Source organism: Callorhinus ursinus, unplaced genomic scaffold (assembly GCF_003265705.2).
Source record: "Callorhinus ursinus isolate GAN/ISIS: 27379988/994484 unplaced genomic scaffold, GSC_fseal_2.0 scaffold2, whole genome shotgun sequence".
Classification (NCBI taxonomy): Eukaryota; Metazoa; Chordata; class Mammalia; order Carnivora; family Otariidae; genus Callorhinus; species Callorhinus ursinus.
Genome location: NW_027397064.1, coordinates 15,139,364 through 15,159,171, shown reverse-complemented (window position 1 = coordinate 15,159,171; position 19,808 = coordinate 15,139,364). Strand labels below are relative to the sequence as shown.

Genomic DNA, 19,808 nt, shown 5'->3' with positions numbered 1-19,808 from the left:
AAAGAAAGAAAGAAAGAAAGAAAGAAAGAAAGAAAGAAAGAAAGAAAAAGAAAGAAAGAAAGAAAAAAAGAAAGAGGAGAAAGGGAAAGAGAGAGAAAGAGAAAGACAGACAGACAAACATGGTCAGTCAATAGAATACTATACAGCAAATAAAATGAATGGGTGAGCCTATGAATGAGTGAGCTCCTAACAAACTGACTTTCCCATAGAGGGCAGCTATAAACTCTGGGCAAAACACAAGAACTACCTGAGGACTCTGGAGATTTAACCAAAGCATGGAGACTTTGGAGGGGAATCAAAACTTGGAGAAAGTGTCTAACATAGAACAAGTTCCTTGTCTTCTGGGGGCTCCATCCTGAAATCAGCCAATCCTGGTGGCAGCCACAGTGGCATGGGCAGCTAAAATTTTGGATGGAGCAAGAATGAAAGGAGCCAGTTAAAACTAGGGCTTCCAGAGAGCAAGAAGAACCCCCAGAAATGAAAATGTTAGGGCAGGGGTCCCCCTGACTGGGTACAAGCTTGGCCTATCTCTTTTGAGCCCCGGACTAAACAGGCACAGGCAAACAGAAAGCTCTAGAAACTAAGGTTTAAAAAGTTCACTGAACCTAGGCACAAGATCCTGAAATTTATGCCTAACCAAGTTCATTGCTCCTAAAACAGAAGCATCAATATTTCTTTTGGAGCAATATAATAGAACCCAGAATTAATTGTAATAATTGCGAGCAATGTAACATGTTCAATGTCTTGGATAATATTCCAAAGTACTCACATACCAAAAGCCAAGAAAATGTGAATTAGTCTCAGGAGAAAAGACAATCACCAGATGCAATACCAAAATGACTCAGATACTGAAATTATCAAAGACTTCACTTCAGTAACTGTAATGATGATCAGTAAAGGAAAGAAAAATAAACCTAAAATGAGTAAACACATAGGAATTCTCAGCAGAGGAATAGAACATTTGGAAAAATATAGAAAAAAATATAGTATCTAAAGTTAAAAAAATATTAAATGGGCATAATAGGAAAATGGAGATGACAGAAGAATGTATCAACTTGCAATAGATCAGTAGAAAGCATACAACCTGAAGAAGATAAAAAAATTGACAAAAGTGAACAGTCTCAGCAACCTATGAGACAATTGCAAAAAGTTTAATATACAAGTAAATAGAGTCACAGTAGGGAAGCAAAGACTGGAGCAGAAAAAAAAATAGTTTGGGAACTTTTTAAAAGTTAAACATATATCTACCTATGACCATTGGCATTTCCTCAAAAGAAAATTTTAAAAAATTTTCACACAATGACCTGTACATGAATATTCACAGCAGCTTTGTTCACGATAACCAAAAAACTGGAAGCAACCTAGATGTCCATTAATAGGTGAATGGATAAATAAAACATCGTATGTCCATGCAATGCAATACTACTTGTCAATAAAAAGAAAAAAAGCTACTAAAAACCACAACATGAAGGAATCTCAATCAATTTGCTGAGGGAAAAAAGCCAGGCATAGGGAAATACATACAGTATGATTTAATTTACATAAAATGTAAACTAATCTATAGTGACAAAAAGCAAATCAGTGGTTGCCTTGGTCCAGGGTCAAAGGAAAAGAGGCACAGGAAATCCTTTTGCTGTGATGGAATGTTTTATATCTTGATTGTGTTGATGGAATCATGGGTGGGTGCAACACATTAAATTGTATACTTTAAATAGATACCACTTATTGTACATAAATGTAACATAAACATAAAGTTGTGAGAAAAAGTGAATGAATGAGACATATACAAATTAAAATAGTCAGTGAATACTTAATATGGTACTTAATATTAAATGAAAAAAGCAACTTAAAGAAGTTGCTACATAGTTACAGTATGATACCACTGTTGAAATATACAAAAAAAACCTACTCTACATATGACTTATATAGATATAATGTATAATAATACATGTTATATGTAACCGTAGTTGTGTTAATAAATGGTTTACAGATGAATATTCATTCAACAAATGTTTGAATACCTAACCTCTTACAGTTGCCAGAGGGATATACCAATGGTCAAAGTCTCTGTCTCTGCCTCTGGGAAGGGAGGGAGGAAAAGAGACAGATGGGACTGGGAAAAATGCCGAGGGACTTGACATTAATAATAATCTTCTTTTCATTTTTAGAATAATAATTCTTTTCTTTTTACTATTTTATTGATTTATTTATTTGAGAGAGAGAGAGAGCATGTGAGCACAGAGGGAGAGGCAGATTCCCCGCTGAGCAGAGAGCGGGAACGCAGGACTTGATCCCAGGACACCAAGATCATGACCTGAGCTGAGGGCAGACACTTAACCATCTGAGCCACCCAGGCACCCCTATAATAATAATTCTTACCTTGGAGCATTTTACAAAGGGTAAATGTTTGTGCATTTTGAGTGGTAAATAGCTGGGTGTTATATTTGGTCCTTTGCAGTGTTCTATATTTATTTTTAACATACAATCAAATGTGATGGAAATGCATTAAATCTAAGCAGCTGAGAAATTAAATTATGGATCTAGACTTAGCACTGATTGATGTATAAATAAAACTAAATACACACCTCCATTAAAGCTTCATTATTTTCTTGACTTTTACAGAGATGGAGATGGAAAAGCCACATAATCTGAGAAATATTAAGGAAAATGTGTCTTTCATTATTTGAAAAGGCCATAAACATCTGAGGAAAATCCAGAAGAACAGATACCAAAATATTAAGAGGATATTTCTGTGTATTGGGATTGTTTTCTTTTTTATTAATGTGTTTATATGGATTTTCTAATTTTTAAAATCATGTAAACATCTAACACTTAAAAGAGAAAATATTTTAAAAATACCACGAGTAATATTGGTTAAGACTATTGTGATGAAGTGCACCTGAAGAGTCAGAATATATATATATATCATGTATAAACAATCTTACTTATCTACTTGCATATAAAACACAAAACTAGCATCAAACAATACAAGATAAAGAATTCTCATAGATCTGAAAGTGTATACCAAGGTGAGGAGTTATTTATTATATATACATGCATATGCCTATTCTTGCACCTATATTCTCTAGAAATTTAACTGGCCAGAGAATCTTTGATTCGAAGACTTGTCAAGTCTTTACTATTCATATATTTCCAGATGGACATCATTGTACACAAATCTTTTTGCTTGGTTTTGTGCATATTATTTAGATCATTAGTTTAGATCATTTGAGGAAAATCACTAGGTCAAAAGATAGGACATTTTCTTTATCTATCTATCTATCTATCTATCTATCTATCTATCTATCATCTATCTATCATCTATCTATCTATCATCATTTTCTTGTTCCTGTTGCCAAATTGTCTCTCATGAGTAGTATGTGAAAGTGCTTACTTATCTCATTAGACCGTGGATAATTGAGAATGTTTAAAATATTTTTTAATTTGATAAGAGAAAAAGGTATCTTTCTTACTGAATGATTGGGGTTAAGTGTGTACCATTGTCATGTAGAAGTTCACACCAATTACTCTAGATTTCTCTGGCTCAATACCAATCCCCCTGCATACTCCTACATTATCCATATCATCCATCTGAAATCAGGTTACATTGGTCATCAAGGGGAGCTTCAAGGCCACAGGAGTTCAGCCTTTGGAGAACTCGTCAACGCAGGGAGAGGCATTCTCCCTACAGGTCCCTGGTGCCTTAGGGTGCCTGGAGACCTGTCACCCTGTGAAGTTCAGGGAAGCTTAGAAACAGGTGGCCAGCACCCTCTCCTACTTCTTCCCACTGCCTTCCTGAGTCACTGTTCAGTGTTAGGGATGGGATCCTCCAAACCATGGAGTCCAAATTATCTATTTTACCCTAGGAATGGCTAAAACTATGGTGCCTTTATAGTTCAATTCCTTTTCTCCCTTTGTAAAAGATACTGTATTCTCTTTCCCTTGGTCTTTCTTATTTCTAGCCTTTTTTGCTACTAAGACATACAGATACATCTCTCTCTAAATGAAGTTTGTTTAGACTCAGGAATGTGTTTCCCAGAATTGGGAAAATCTGCTGATTGATGTGAGAAAGAGGTCTTCACAGAAGAGTGCCTAAGGAATTGTGCTGTCAACATTTAGTACTTATTATTGATAAGCAATTAACATAGAATTAAAGCTTTATTAGATCATGTCTTCTATCTTTCTTTCATTTTTAACAACTGTTCTAATAGTGGCTTTTGATTAATACACAAGGCAGTGGTTCTTAATGGTTTTTATTAACCCTAGAGAGCAATTTAGACATTTGAAGGACAGCTTGGGGTTGTCATAATGATTGGGGGACACCTCTGACATTTATTGAGGCAAGTACCAATGTTACCAGATGGGCAACAATGAACAGGACGGTTTCAAATAAGTAATAATTTGTTTGCAATTAATTAGGCCCAAATTCTCACTCACCTTGATATACAGGCACAGTGTTATTTGCATGTTCCAAATACACAATGAACTTTCCAATAACAAAATTTATTGGATAGAAGGAAGACCGGACTTCATTTTATTCAGAATATTAGTCAATTGTTCACCATTTTAGAAAACGCCAACATTCATGTTCACACCAAAAGAACCCATAGATCTATGTACAGATATACATCCATCATCTCTTTTATGGCTTCTATGGTGGTTATGCCCTACTAGGTACCTACTGAAATATGTGTGCAATTTTATTAAGTAATTATCTCTCATTTCTTCATTATATTGCAGTTCAAGTTTTATAATGATTTTTTTAAAATTATATGTGTGGAGGGTAGTTTATAGAATCTATTTTATTTCAAGATAGCAAAAGGGGCATTACAAAGTATGTTCTAACAGAGCACCCCTGGGTGTGATAAGGCTGAGAACCGCTTGTCTAGAGAATGATCCCCAGCCACCTGACCAGCTCCCCAGACTAATGAGAAGGCAAGTGTGTACCTCAGCCTCCAACCTGGCTCTTCAACCAGTAAAATAAGCTAACATGTGTTCATCTTCTGGAAAGCAAACCAGCTATTTGCCCAGAATCATAAAACCATTGCCAGAAAAAAAAGGTGAAAATAATGTATTCTCTGTCTCTGTCTCTCTGTGTCTCTGTGTCTCTGTCTCTGATGGGGAAACAAAAGGAACAGATAAGGAAAAACTGCTCGATCTGAGAGAAGAGACTGGGGTTCTCAGGCCACTGTTCTCACCAGCACCAATCTTTCTGCTTTCTCTCTGCCTAGGATGCTGTTACTGTCTTCCATGTTGGCTGGATTCCTACTTACTGTTTGTGATTCTGCTCAAGACCAGCTCACCACAAAGCCCTTCTTGGGAAGCTGGAGCCACTGCAAAATCACGTGCCTTTGAACTCTGGTTCCTTAAACTCTACTCTCTCTCTCTCCTTTCAGAGCTTCTCAGCTCAATTCTAAGCTGTTTTAAAGCAAGAACTGTGCCTCCCATTCCCCTGTAGTCTTAAATATGTCTACCAAGTGGTAGCACTTAAGAATTATTTGCTGATGAAGGAATTGCAGTTCTAACATTCCCCCAATCAATTCATTCCTTATAAACCGGTTCCTACTCCCAAATGCACCTAGCAGTGTGGCTGATATCCTTAACTCTTAGGAGCACTCGGCAGCTTCAGAGAAGGCAGCTGGCTCTCCTGAGGTGGGGAGGAGCAGGGAAAGAGAGTAACTGCTAGAGGTGAGCTGTACCTGAGCAGAGACAGAGCAGGGGTACACAGGGACCCTCCATCTGAAATGGCATCCCCATACACAGATGTCTGTAGGGCGACAATATGTTCCAATTTGCCTGGAACGGTCCTGGGTTTTGACTCTCATCTCAACATAATAATTACTCGCAAAGACTTACATTCCCGGAAGTGTCCAGGTGTGGACGGGACATGGTGTCTCCTGAGGAGGGCGTCTAGTCAGGTGTCCTGCATGAGTAAGGCCAGCAGGTGAGGACTGGGATGCTGGGAGACGACAGGGCAGATCTAAAGCCGTTCCGCTCTGTGGCTACCATGTGACTGTTGGTTCTCATGTGGGGAGATCTTTGGGTGTTTCAGGAAAATCAGAAATTGCATTTTCAAACGCAGGGAATTTAAGGTCTTTTGTTTTAATTTTTGAGAAACACTGTGTGGGTCAGACTTGGTCTGAAGCTGCTGGTTTATAAGCTCTTCTCTAGAAGGGAGTAGCTGGATCAAGTCTTTCCAGCCCTGAAAGTGCCCCTCCATGGAACTGCCCATGTTATTGGGAAAATAAAAATAGAAGGAGTGGGGGAAGAATGGGAGAGGGTCTAATCTTGGCTTTATCCTGGGGAAATCTTCCCAAGCCTACACTGTCTCTTCTATAAAATAGGAACCATGGGTTAGCTGCCACCTAGATGTCCTCTGAGATCCAAGCTTCTGGAATTCTCTAAAGCTATTGCTAACCAGTGCTTTTGTTATTTCTAATGCTTTTGCTATCCATCTTGAGTATCCTAAAACAGGGTCAGTTGTTCATATTTTCCATTTCTTAAACATGGAATTCACTTCCCTATTTCGTAGATATCTGATTCCTAGTTACATGTACTATTAAAACCACCACATACTGCTGATACTAAAATATCACTTCAAAACAGAATACACAATTATATTAATTTTTGATCCAGGCATTGAATACCTCACCCTTTTTATGTATTATTGCCTTTTTTGAAAATTATGCATAGGCAAAAATTTGAAAAAAAAAAACCATAACAAATTGGCTGCCAAATTTGTGTTGGGTTATGAGATTATAGGCACTTTTTGTTTTACTTCTCTGCATTGCTTCAATAGTAGAAAATATAAAAATGATCTTATAGATAAGTAAGTAGAAAAAGAACTAGAAAGGATACACAGGAAACCATGAGTGATGGTTATCTTTGTTCAGGGAAATGAAATGGGGGAGGGAGGGATGTTTTCAATAATTTTGTTCTCTATATACTTTTGTATTCTTTGAAATTTTTATATAGAACATTTATTCATGCATTATTTATGTACTTAAAATGAATTAATTAAATTTTAAAATGAATTATTTACTTTGTATTTAGAAAGACTGAGTCTTCCTTGATTGTAGAATACTTTGTCAATTTCATGCCAAACAGAACCTTATGTATCTGCCCTAGTTTCTGCAATTTATTAAAGACGGGCTGGATAGAATATGTGACTTGTCCGCAGTAGCAACCAAATTGGAGGCAAAGTTTGGGCAAAAATCCAGTTCTGCCTCAGCCAAGTCTGCAACATTTCTATTTGGCTTTTAAAACTTTCTTTTGTGAATTAATATACATATCCATTTTAAAATCTCTGATTTCTTTCTGTCAGGAAGCCCATAAATATTCTTCTTCAGATATAAGTTTGAGGGTGAGAGAAACCAACTCCCTCACAACTTTGTTGAGAACATACCTGGCTACACAGATTCTTATTTTCTCTTTTTTTTGGGGGGGGGGAGGTCGGCTAGAGACAGCAGTTGGATTATTCTTTGAATATTTTTCATAATGTTTCTCTTTTCAAGTAAACAGATACATGTCTCTGTGTGAAGCAAAACAAGAAGTTATAGCTTGAAATTTGTGGCCCTCTGAGTCCAAAAAGAGCATGGCAGGAATAGCTCGCTGCCCCAGGAGCAAACAGCACTTGTCCTGTTTCTTGCACAAATCACTCCCCAAAAGCATCTATTCTTTCTCATTTTAAGAGTTACCCAAGCATCTTGTTTAATCTCCATATGTCTTATCTTCAGTGTGAAGCCAGACATCTTCCTTGGGCTCTTTTTCCTTTAAGAATATCCACTGCCTCTATGCCTGGGTGGCTCAGTGGGTTAAGCGCTTGCCTTCTTCTCAGGTCATGATCCCAGGGTCCCGGGATCAAGTCCCTCACTGGGCTCCTTCCTCAGCAGGGAGCCTGCTTCTGCTTCTGCCTGCCGCTCCCCCTGCTTGTGCTCTCTCTCTCTCTCTGACAAATAAATAAATAAACAAAAACTTTTGGGACGCCTGGGTGGCTCAGTCGGTTAAGAATATCCACTGCCCCTTTAGTTGGAGGCATTCGGGCATTATCATGACCAAACCATAAGTGTAAAGATTTGAAGAGTAGCAGAGATTTCTATTTTTTTTCCCTTTAACTTCCATCCCAGACATTGGGATGGTTGTATCTACTCTCTGTGGTACCTGTTGCTCTTTTGTCTGTAAATACAGTTTGGGCTTTGGCTCTTGCCTCAGTCAAATGATTAATATTAAAATATATATACATTACATGTAAATTTATTATTGTACATAAATAAATTATATATATATATATATATACAGACACACATTCATACCTGCTCATAGGAAGTTCACAGTGTGTCTCAATTGATTTCCCTTAAAAACATCCGTCATCCTTCTCCTTTATGCAGTCAGCCTCCACTAACCCAATCCCACCTGTGCCTACCCACAGGTCTGACAGGTGAAGGGCTGTCCTGCCAACTTCCTGTTGCTACCTTTCTACTTCCTCTCTTTGTTCTTTTCTTTTCTTCCTCGTTCCTCCTGCAGCTGCTACTGTGAAATCCTCTCCACCCTTCCCTTCTTTTCCCATGTCCTTCCATGGGCTGCTTCATTATCTGGTACTGATAGATTCTCTACCTGCTCTGTTTAAACTTGTTTTGGGTCTGGGACAGGTGAGGGTGCCTCCCCCTCCTTATCCCTTTGTTGTTGTCTCCTGCCCCGGGGCAAATGCTTCTCCTCTTTGCAAAGGTTGCACCATCCCCTTTTCCCACAATAGTTCCCTTTGTGTTCCACAATCCCAGCACCAGAAACATCAGAGCAGGCTGCATACCACACTAATTTTGCCTGTGTGGATTACAGTATTAGGATGACCTCACAGCAGGGCCCCGTGACCTCCACAGTCAAGGCTCTGCTCTGAAGCATAACATGCAGTATATCAGAATAGTTTTGCTCCGGACCAGGACACCAGAGGAATCTATGTCCCTTTCTGGAGCTCTGCAATCTCTGATTCACATCTGAACCCCTAGGGAGGACCACATAGCTACCCCTTCAATGCATACACGAAGCGAAGATAGCGTTTCCACTCCCTAATTTCAACATACTGGAGTCGTTTTATACCAGAACCAATTGGTAAATTTTCAGGAATTTTAAGAGTCAGTTGACTTCAGATTGGTAGCTTGAAATTGGTCATGGAGGGACTATTGACACCATTGAAATCAGCAAACACCTTTGTATTTAGAAAGACTGAGTCTTCCTTGATTGTAGAATACTTTGTCAATTTCATGCCAAACAGAACCTTATGTATCTGCCCTAGTTTCTGCAATTTTCCCACCCCTGACCCTGGAGATCCAGTTGTTAAACAGGTACCAGTATGCCAAGGGCAGGGCTCTGATGAAAACTTAAGGGGGGAAAAATGGTATGAAATGTGACAATTCAGTTTTATGAGAATTCTTTGAATCTTATGTCCAAAAATCTTGAAGGCCACCCCCCCACACACACTTTTTTTTTTAAAGAGTTTTCCTTGGCTTCTCTTCAATATCTGGTCTCTTTTCTTCTGACACTTTAGCAGCAACAAGCTTTCCCACCAAAAATAAAACTACTAGTAATTGACATGGGGTGTCTCCTTTTTTGTTTCCAGAGTTTATTTCTTGTTTTGTTTTTCCACCCCAGGCTTTGCGTGACAGCCAGTGGTTGAGGTTAACCGAACTACCATCTGGTATCAGAGAAAATGATTCCATTGTCTGTAACTTGCTCATGATGCTGAGTCTGCAGCCTCTGTCTTGTCACTTCTCCTTTCTGCCATTCCAACATCAGTTGACTCTTTTCTTCTCTGGCCATTTTCCGAAATGTCCCCCAGAAGCCTCTTCCCTGCAATTTCATTGCTAATGGAAGGCATTTTGTGAGGCTGGGGGTGGGTGAGAAAGAATTCCAGGTGCCATGACACCAAGAGATAATGTCCCCAGAGAACCTGAATCGGTGATACCCTCAGGACTGGAATCCAGATCCCTGGACCTAGAATTCTCACCTGCAGACAGCCTTGCTTATTTTGTTGCTGAAGTGCTTATAATTTATTCTGCTTTAACTTTCTAGAACTGGGGCCAGATGGTGACTACAACCATACTCAAAAAGTTCAAGCAAAAAGAGGAAGCACAAATTTATTGGTTCACATCTGGAATTCAGGTTATCAAGTAACATCCTAGGGAATCTTTCTCTCCATCCCCAGAATCTGTTTTCTTTCCTCTGTCCCGTCCTTCTACAGCTGGCTCTCCCCCGTGTGATGATAAACGCAGGATCGCACATCTGACATTTTACCAAGTGAGAAAGCCCAACAGAAAGAAACAAAAGGCTCTAGAAGGTTCTGCTTGGTCTGGCACAGGCCAATTGCCTCACTCTCAGAGCTGAGGTTTAGGGTCAATTTCCCCCCTGCCACAGAGGAAAATTGGGGTGCTGTTATTAAAGACTGGAAAAGAATTGTTGGATAGGCCAACACAATGGATGTCCAGTAGAGTCCTTAATAGAGAATTTTCAGAAGTTACATCTGCCATTCTCACAGCTGCACCTGTTCACAGAAGCAATGCCAACACGAGAAGTGCTACCATGTCTTCCAGCTTCCTGGAGCTTGAGAAGCCAGAACAGACATATCTGAGGCAATTCAACTAGCACAATGAAAGAATGAGTATTGTTGGCAGACAGAAAACTGATACTCTCCTGATTTCTCAGTGGTGGAGAAATCAACAAACAGCAGCTTTCTTAACTCTTGACATTTTTTGCTGAAAAATATTCTCTTTCAAGTATTCTTTTTCTTTATATGTCTCCATTCCTCATTTTTCACAATAAAGTGATTTCGATGGAAATCGACAAAACAGCAGAGAACATCTCTAACAGAGACGATGAAATGAATGGATGGCATCGGGTCTTGCCCATCTCTAATTTCCATGATTTTTAAGCTCAAAGGCTGTTGACACAAGGAAACTTGTTTGGAACACAGAAGTGAAATGTGTCCAAATGCCTCATAGGCTGCCCCCCCCCCCCCCCCCCCCCCCGCCGCCACAACCAACCTGCCCCAGTTAGGCATATTTTCTATAATGCGATCTTTCACTTGGCCTCCATTCCCCGGAATGGGTTGTCTGATTCCTGTGTAATCTGAGCACCAAGTATGGATCACGGCTCACCCTGACGCACAGTGTTTTCACATGACAAAATAACATAAATTGTACTTTAAGGAAAATATATCGTTACATAATAGGACCCTTTTAAATAACAGGATACTCAAGTGTCATGTATATATGTGGAGATGCAGTGTCTTACTCCAGGCTCAGACAGCAGTAGCTTCCCCACAGTGACTCCAAAATATACCAAAGCAGAAACTCTGGAGGCGGAGCCCAGCCCTGTGTATTAACAAGCGCTCCAGGTGCTGCAAGCTAAGCTTACAGAATTATTGGGTTTATCTTTTAATTTCCCTAAGCCTCATTTCATCTTCTGTAATGTGAGCATTGTGCCTTCCTAGCAGGGCTTTCATGGGGACTAAATTTGATCCACAATTATTAATGTTATTATTAATATTAATAATAAATTAAGAATGCATGTGAAAGTTCATATATGCATAAGTATATATATACATATACATGTGTATATATGTTCATATGTATATGTATTTATATATTTTTTATGCAGAAAGGATGTTTCATTTTATACCACCATATATGTGTGTGTGTGTATTGAATGTATACATATATGTTGAACGTATATGTGTGTGTGTGTGTGTGTATATATATATATATATATATATATGGTGGTATAAAATGAAATATCCTTTCTGCATAAAAGAGGCAGGCAGAGAATCAACATTGACTGACAGCATGAAATAATCTAATTCTCAATGGAAGATGGCAATCGAGTGATTAGCTCAATGCCTTACTTAACACCTTGGTCATTGCTTAAAAAATACTATGTACAACTACTATTACTAAATTACTTTATCAAATTTACCTTTTAACAGAGTTAAAGTACAATCCTATATTTCAGTCCCAGAGACCTTTTTCTCAGAATAAGACAGAGCTCGATTTCAGTATGATTCTGCTTAGAGGAAGGGTAATGAACACAAATATTTCATGTATAACTTTTCCCTAATAGACATAATCATACTTCCGTTCAATCTAAGGATTTTTTGGACTCTATGGACTAGTTTCCAATTTTCTGTTATCTCCCAATACAATCATAGAAAATAGATGGAAATCTTTTTGTTACAATTAACTTTCATTTTCATCCTGAAATCTAATAAGGAAACTTCTTCCCTTCTAAATTCTGGCTAAATTTATTTTGAGTTTTATAGCTCTGAATAAAAGGGATGTGAGAAGGAAGCATCCAGATTGGGGATGAGATCCACATTAGGTCCCAATTAGTTATGTGGAAATCTATCTTGTAGAGATGCAGCATCCTTCAGACGCCAGCCACTCATGAGAGGATCCTTCCTCTTTTTCCTCCGGGAAGAGAGAGAATTTTTACTTGCTCAGTGATTTGTAGACTCCTGAAAAACTGTAGCGAAAACTGAAGAGAACTTAGCTCAAGTGACCTCAGCTCAAGGAGCAACGAACTGGGGTTTATTTTTTCTATTCCTTTCATCTCAGACAAATGTGTTTACTTGAAGCACAAAGTCTCTAAGTCACTGAAACAGATGATGAAGAGCGCAGAGCAACATACAAAACAGGTTCAGAAGGCCTGGGGACCCAGTGAACAAACCTCTCTCCTTCCCTGGCCACTCTAGTCCAGGTCTGCAAATCTCATTTTGAGAATAGCTGGTAGAGGGGAAAAGATAACAACAGTGTTTCAAATCTGAAAAGTATGGATTCAAAGTTCAGGTCCTCCATTAGCTGGCGGGTGCAACTTGGATAATTTGTTTACTCTCTGAGCTTCAACTTCCAGGTCTATAAAACAGCATTAATAATGACAGCTACTTCAGTTATTGTTCTGACAATTAACTGAGGTAATTAATACATGCCCCTTGACTAGCACATAGCACAAGTTCAATAAACACATGTCCCCTTTCAAGGAGTCTATAGGAAAACATCTTTAAGCCATCTGCAGAGATGCAAGAAGACACACACACACACACACACACACACACACACACACACACACAAATCACCTTCCTGTGATTTTGTCAAGTCGCAATGAAATTTGATATTCATAATACACTACTGCTTACATTTATACTCATTGCACTAATGTCTTCTATTGTTGTTTAATGGTTAACATGTGTGTTCATGTGCCTGTGAGCACAAGTGGTTCTTTTCTGTTCCACCAGCTTACAATCTTTAAGGAAGCAGGGACTATTTGCTGCTTTGTCAGAAACACCCATCAAAGATGCTCAATAAATATATATTTATTAAAGCATTTGTTGCAATAAATAGTTCAAATTGCCAAATTGGGTGCCTCTCCGCAGCTCTGACTAAATAAAAATAAATGGATCAGATAATCCTGCCTTAATTGAACTGTAGTCTCATGAATTTTAAAAATTTTACTATGCTTTTTTTTTGAGAACATTTAACAATAATAGAAAAGAATTAACAATACCTTGGATTTCATATAGTTCTTAACAGTTTTCAATTGTCTTTCACAAAATATATATTATGTTCACCATCTGAAGGGCTAGTGATCTGAGAATTTGATGAAATCATAATAATAAAATTGGGAGGTTATTAGTTTAGAACATTCTTAGAACGATTCAAGCATTCCCCCCCCCCCCCCCCCAGTAACAGGGAAACACATCTCGGGTCTTATTCCAAATAAACTCAGCTAAAGGAAATACATTTTTAAAACTGTAGCTGGGCTGGCTTTTTTTTTTTCCTCCTGTGGGTTATAATAACAAAGTGAACAAATATCACAAATTATCTATGGTAGCAACTTCATCCTGATTCTTAGCAACCTGGGCTGTTTCTACATCTCATGATGGTTATGCTCTATCCTTAGCAAAGAAATATCCCAAAGCTCATTCACCATCTCTATTCAGACTTCTGAGATTGTTCTGCCTGCCTGGGTCAGAAGTTGATATATATAAACAGTTTCACTGTGCTTGAACTTGAAAGAAAAATCAGTCATCTGTACATGATCTGTGTTAGAGCAAAATGTAATTTTTCCCTCTGACAATGTGTTTATGGTTGTTAAGTTATCTTGATGGCCAAGAGAAATCTGTTTTGTGTGGCAGGCTTTTCTGACTTAAAATGTCAGATACCTCACCCCCGCCCCCACCCCCACACCAGCCATCCTTTCAACTAATTCACAAATTGACTTGACTCTCAGCTAGGTTAAAAAAATAATTTCCTGAAAATTAAAAGTCTGGCACGACACTGCACTAAAAGTCCATTTATCTTGTCTATTTTTATAAAGCTTCACTGCAGCATCTGGCAAAAGGCCCACTTCCAGTAACAAAGGTCCCCAAGGACACTTGGCAAGAGACACTTTTCTCCCAAGACGCTGAAAATGATCCTGAGCTTCCTAACGCGTGATTTAAAACTCACGATTAGGGTTTGCAATATTATCTTATGTATTATGTTTTTCAGTTCGAAGCAAGTGAAAATACTGGAGAGGTGGGATGGTATGTCTTTGAGCTCTACCTTCGCATTGACTCTATCTGTCAGGGCTAACTGAAAGCTTGGGATTTCTGTTATTATGAAAGATAATGGCCAAAGATTATCTAGATGGGATGGCGCAATGATTCACTCTTGTTTAATCAACTACAACCTGTGTTAAGCTCTATCCTCATCTCAATATAAACCAGACTAATCTTTCCACTTTCCTGCAGGAAACTACAATGGCACATGTTTATTCGGTTCCTCTGGTCTTGAGTAAATCCTTCCCTTCTCTTCCCTCCTCCCCCCCCCAATCAGCTGGGGAGAAAATTTCCAGTGCTTCCAATCTAAGACTAATTGGGCTTTCCTGTTGATGTCAAGTTTGAGGCATTCCATTGAGAAAGCAACTAACTTCAAGATTGTTGACTTTTCTGGTGGCTGTGAGCTAACCAAAGGATCACACCAAGCGTACCCCTCTTTCATTCTTGGAAACAGAAATCATCTGGGAAGAGTTGTTGGCTTGGAATATTTTTCGAAAAACTAAACACTTGTGTCAAAGAAACTGCAGGCATGCCTTCCCAATATGACATGAGGTTTCCCCTTTTATGACCACACTTCTCCTTACCAGATCCTTCTTCTAGCATGGGATCTGCTAATGCAAAGCCATCTTGTCAGCTATGTGACACTCCAATCAGTAGTCATTTTGCCTCAGTGATTTACCCTCAATGTACTCCTCCTAAACCTGAATGTGATTTCATCAGTGAATTCCTGACATTAAAACTATTGATACCAAATTCCAATGTGATTATAGAATTAGGTTGGGTTTTTTTTTTCTTTATTGCATTTGGGACATTGAAAGTTTTTTTTTTTTCTTTATTAAATTAAGTGGTTTAGAAGAGTTTGAAACTCTTCTGAGGCATGACTAAAGACACAATTCCATCTGTTTTGTTTTTCTCATTCATGACATAGATGATTTTATTTTAAACAGTGCATGCATTTCACTTTAATTCTTCTTCATGTCTGTCAGAGCACATCATCTGTGATGTGTGGATAGTTAACCGTAGCACTTTGCAAGAAGACTTAGGCAGAAAGTGAAAACAGCTTTGCAAAAAATGTCAGCTAAAAGTGAAAGCCAAATGCTTATGGGGCTGCTGTACGTTAGTTCCGTACTGAGCAAAATTTTAAGGACAACCTGTGGGTACCTGAAACTTCATTGGCTGTTGTTCTCATCCACTGGGTGAATCTCGGATCCCCTTCTCCTGGACAGGTGTCGAATGTCCCCATGCCCGTGTCCTGTGTCTCTTGTGTTTTGTGGCTGGGATGGAAGCCAGGTGCAGAGCAGCCATGCAAACAGAGCCTTCCTCTGGGCACGCTCTTTGGTCTGCCCCTCATTAAAATTGAGTTGCACCAGTGCAAAATTTCCATCTCTGATCACCCTGGGTCTGCCCTATTCACCATGCTTCGCAAACTGGTTATTCACCCCCTCCCACAGAGAGTGAGTGAGTGCTGAGGTCAAGGGGATCGATGGAGTGTTCCTTCCTAGAGCATCTGTTTTGCTCAGTGGTAAGAAAGTTACAGTACATTTCATACAAAAACTCGTGTAAAAATAATATCATAGAATGAAATATAAAATTCCCCAATTTTCAATAACAGGGGTTTGAAGGAAATCTCTCTGGTTGTAGTCACCTTGGATGGACTCAGCCTTTGGAGCACGTACGGACTTCTTGCTCTGCTGCAACAGAAAGATTCATGAAGTTCTGCTGAGTGCTCTAAATCCTCTTCCAGAACAGCATCTGCTGTTGTATTTTCAGTTTCCCAGGTACTAACAGGAGTATGATCAGCATCACCAAGATGCTGCATAGCTGAAATGCATATTAGGTTATTTTAGTTGTAACCTCCAGAACTTCCTGGCCCTTAAGTTTCTTTCATGCATTCCTTAAACCTCCATCCCAATAAAAAGTGATCTTGTTGAACAGTTTCAAACCATTATGGGTTCAAGTTCACATGAGATGTATCTGCAGGTTATAATATTTACTCAATACCCACCTTCTAGAATACAAATTCTACATCCAAGAAACAGTTTTATGATGCTATGACTGGTAAGATCCACTAACTTCAAACATTTTGAAAAATATGATTACAGAATTAGGATTTTTTGGGGTTTTATTTTTCATTTTTTTCTTTTTTGCTTTACTGAATTGGAATAGTGAAGGTTTTTTTTCTTTATTAAATTAAGTACCTTAGAAGAGTTTGAACCAAGGACACAATTCCATCTCTTTTGTTCATGTGAGGTATGGAGGCAGGTTATAATATTTTCTCTGTACTCATAAAACACAAATTATGCATCCTGGAAAGATTCTGGGGTCAGTTTTATGATGTGATACCCAGGAAGGGTTACTAACCGCAAACATTTTGCAAAAACTTCCCAGTTGCTGATTATGTCATGATTAAATACAGCAGTATGTGCTTCGAGATCGTTCCTATCCATACTCGCTCAACATAATTGTGCTTTATCCATTTTGACTTCCAAGGGGAGATGCTCACGGGATTCAAAGGCTCAACTGCTCTCAGGGGCCTGGCAGGATGCACAAATGAATAAAGCTGCCGGGTAAGGTATTAGGTGCTAAGCTAGTTATGTTTTGACCAACCATAATCTCCTAGTTACATAAACTTTCCGCAGGCCAAATCAAATACACATCGTCGCCAAATTCACCCAGTAGACCCCCAGAAGGAAGCCTCCACCTGGAATGCCTTCTTCCTTTTTTCTTGATGTGGCTTCCTCTTCTTCTAATACTTCTTTTTTCAAAATCTCCAACTTCCAGGAATAACTCCCCGATCATTTCCACCTGTTTCTAGCGCAGCATCCATGGCAGACTCCCATCCATGGCATTGTAAAGAGTAAGTGGCAGGACTATTGGCTTACCTAATAGGAGAAGCCATGTGAGGTATTCCATTTAAATCTGCTTCCCTGGTGTCCCCACCCTGACACCTGAATCATGATTGCAATTATCACGGGGAGCCCTTTTGGTTCAAGTATGTTCTATAATAATTCTTGCAGATATTCTTCATCTTAGGTCATAAAGACAATAATAGGCATCATTGAGAATGAGAATCCACACCGTGGATGTGAATTGCAACTAGTTTACTAAATAATTACTGGAAGCACAGTCATCAGTATCTATCAGACAAATTACCAATGAAAAGAAGGAATATCCTTCAGATATCTCCTTCTCATTTCTCTTCCCCACAGAATTACTTGGGCCTTTAGCGGTCACAGTTAAAAGAAATGATGTGCTCTTAGTCCTACTTACATTCTCTTCTTTTTTGTGGCCCTTTAATGTTTTTTGTATCCTAAACCATCTGCCTTGGGGTTCTTAAATTTGAGATTTTAAAACAAATTGTCTTTTTTTTGTAACATATAATGTATTATTTGTTTCAGAGGTACAGCTCTGTGATTCAACAGTCTTGCACAATTCACAGCGCTCACCGTAGCACATACCCTCCCCAACGTCTATCACCCACCCACCCCATCCCTCTCACCCCCCACCACTCCAGCAACCCTCAGTTTATCTCCTGAGATTAAGAATTCTTCATATCAGTGAGATCATATGATACATGTCTTTCTTTGATTGACTTATTTCGCTCAGCATAATACCCTCTAGTTCCATCCACGTCATTGCAAATGGCAAGATTTCTGGGGTTTTTTTTGATGGCTGCATAATATTCCATTGTATATATATATGTGTATATATACACACACCACATCTTCTTTATCCATTCATCTGATGGTGGACATTTTGGCTCTTTCCAAAAAAAAAAAAAAAAAAGATAGTAGGAAGGGAAAAATGAAAGGGGGGAAATTGGAGGGGGAGATGAACCATGAGAGACTATGGACTCTGAGAAACAAACTGAGGGTTCTGGGGGGGGATGGGTTAGCCTGGTGATGGGTATTAAAGAGGGCACATATTGAATAGAGCACTGTGTGTTATACAGAAACCATGAATCATGGAACACTACATCAAAAACTAATGATGTATGGTGATTAATATAACATAATAAAATAAAATTTAAATAAATAAATAAGGGAAATAAAAAAATAAAACAAATTGCATATAATTCTTTGACTCTCTGCTAATCAAGTATATAAAGTTCACATCTTACAGGCAACACCCCACTGCATGCACTCTGGCAGGTTAGGCAAAAGCCTATTAACCAAGCAGGCACAAGGTTTGGTGAGTAAAGCCCCGGCTGGCCTCACTTGGTCTAGAGTCCTTGTGCAGTACACAAACTGCCCAACCGTGCATGCCAGCCCTGCACACTGGATTTTGTTTTAACTGTTATACAGTCGCTTTTGAACTTGATATGTGTAATTCTTCTGTGTGCTTTCATTTCCTTTTTAGTTGTAATACTTGATTGAGATCATATCACAACACTATGCCTCAAGGGAATTTACCATCCAGTGAGGAAAATAGATTTATTCGCTAACAATAGGTGAAAGTAAGGGTCTGTTAGGACAAGAATGAGTGGAGCTAAATGTGGAGGAAGGCAATTTCATGGTGCAGAGATGACCCAAGCTTCACTTTCAATTTGTGACCAGCAGTATGATTGATGATCATCTTGAGTGTCTGTTCAATCCCAGAATTTGACTGGAACCTCCCTAGTGGCAGAGACAAAGGCTCCTTCCTCTGTCCTCACCTGGATCTAGCAGAGCCCTCAGCACACAATAGGTATGGAGGAGTCATCAGCCTGGTAATCTTACCCCCACAACTAAAATATTCATGGAGAGTTTGTGTCTATCTTGCATTCTGTGTTCTCACTTATGTTTTTGTGACACCTTTCATTTGAAAGAACATACATCCAGGTAAAAAAATCCAGAAAGTTAGTCTGGAGTTCTCCCGTTAAAATAGGAAAGCATAAAATTTCCCCTTCTAAAGGGAAAGTTTCATTATTTCACAGTCGGAAATCTTGACAAATACACGGAAATCATTATGCATTTCATCTATCCCATTTTCTTTTATGTTCCCTTCCTTACAGTTTGAATTTTCAACATATTCTTCTGCCTTAGAATGCCCTAAACAGTATCATACCTCATTAAGAAGATGGAAGCCTTTTGCCAGCACAGCATTTTCATCTGTTCCCAACATGAGTAGGTCATGTACACCACTGTTGCGTCAAAGTCTTTCAAAGTAATAAATTAATTGAATTACTGCTTTGTGGCGAATGAAGAACAGCAGAAGCCTCACTGCCACGGCCGCTCCTTTCAAG

At 38.9% G+C, this 19,808-nt stretch overlaps 1 long non-coding RNA gene across 2 annotated transcripts in view; it reads right to left on the bottom strand.

The window, feature by feature from the left end:
- Positions 1–19,808, bottom strand: part of LOC141374630 (uncharacterized) — a 35,888-nt gene that overhangs the window by 7,383 nt on the left and 8,697 nt on the right. Inside the window, exons 3-4 of one of the 2 annotated variants that reach the window (XR_012381658.1) lie at positions 17,286–17,466; positions 15,509–16,405 (exon numbers count right to left, since the gene is read on the bottom strand). The exons of the other annotated variant lie outside the window; for it this stretch is intronic. This is a non-coding gene — a long non-coding RNA (uncharacterized lncRNA). Of the gene's footprint in view, positions 1–15,508; positions 16,406–17,285; positions 17,467–19,808 lie in introns of those variants that run through there. 2 annotated transcript variants of the gene reach the window in all.